Source organism: Crotalus tigris, unplaced genomic scaffold (genome assembly GCF_016545835.1).
Source record: "Crotalus tigris isolate CLP2741 ecotype Arizona unplaced genomic scaffold, ASM1654583v1 scf7180000019565.861182, whole genome shotgun sequence".
Taxonomy (NCBI): domain Eukaryota; kingdom Metazoa; phylum Chordata; class Lepidosauria; order Squamata; family Viperidae; genus Crotalus; species Crotalus tigris.
Window position 1 is genome coordinate 470,243 of NW_024097596.1, and position 1,187 is coordinate 471,429.

Below are 1,187 nucleotides of genomic sequence, written 5' to 3' on the forward strand. Positions count from 1 at the left end.
GCAGAGATATATAGCTGGGTTCCATACTGATTATACCTCATCTCATAGTGACAGATGAACTCATTGTGTAGATGTTAAGGAGGAGAGGGAAGAACAATAAATCCCGCAGCACCCCACATAACAGAGGCCAAGGACAAGACCACCCCTCCCCAATCACCATCAGCTAGAATTAACTCTGGAGAAAGGAGGTGCACCACTGCAGTATCATGTTGATCACGCCCAATCCTCTGAGCCAATCACGAAGGATACCATGATATGGAAAGTCACAGAAATGTCAAGTAGAGCAAAAATGGATGCACAACTACTACCCACCCTTGTTTTGCATAAAGTTGCTGATTGTGTAGAAGAGGCTGATAGGTGTATAATTGGCACATTTTTATATAGGGATAATGATTGCAAGGCTCATTCTTTAGTTATGAATGTATCTATGCAGGTGAAGAGTGAGGCAAAATGGGGCCCCAGAAGTTATTTCTGGAGGGATTAGTTCTTCTCTTTGGGCCCTTTCCTGGTCTTAGTTGAACAATAAAATTTTGATCCGTTTCACTTTCACTGGTGCCCACATTAGCAGTTTTTCTGTAGTTTGGCTAAGGCATCCACTTTCCCACAGAGATGTCCATGTATAATTCCTAAAGTATGTCTCCCGGATTGCTGGGGGATATGGCAGTCCATCATGAACCATTGCTTTGGAAGCTTGATGTGATATCCCAGAATAGGATTGAGCCCTTGGACCTGGCTGCCTGAATGAGCTTATTCAGGTTTTTTTTTTTCATGGCTTCCTTTTTCTTGTGTGTGATACTTTGTAGTATCTCTACTGTTGAAGGATGTCCTGTACAGCTGTTGTTATGTTGGATATATAGATCTGGTAATGAGAGCTTTTTTGATGTTATCCTTGTCAAAATCATTGCTTGGAGTGGTGCTGTTGTTGTTTTGAGGGTACACTGTTATTATGACTTAGGTGCTGATGGAGCTCTTGGATAAAGTTGTTATAGTTCTTCTCCAGGAGTGAATCAGGGGACTTAGCTGATGTCAAGGGAAAAATCTGAGGCCAGTATCTCAGTCATCATTTGATTTGGCTGTGGGGTTCACTTGGTTCAGCCATAAGTCCCTTCTGCTGATGTTAGTAGGGGTTGGTAATAATCCAGAATGTGTGTCCCTTGTGTGATTTTTAAAAACTTTCTGTATTTTTT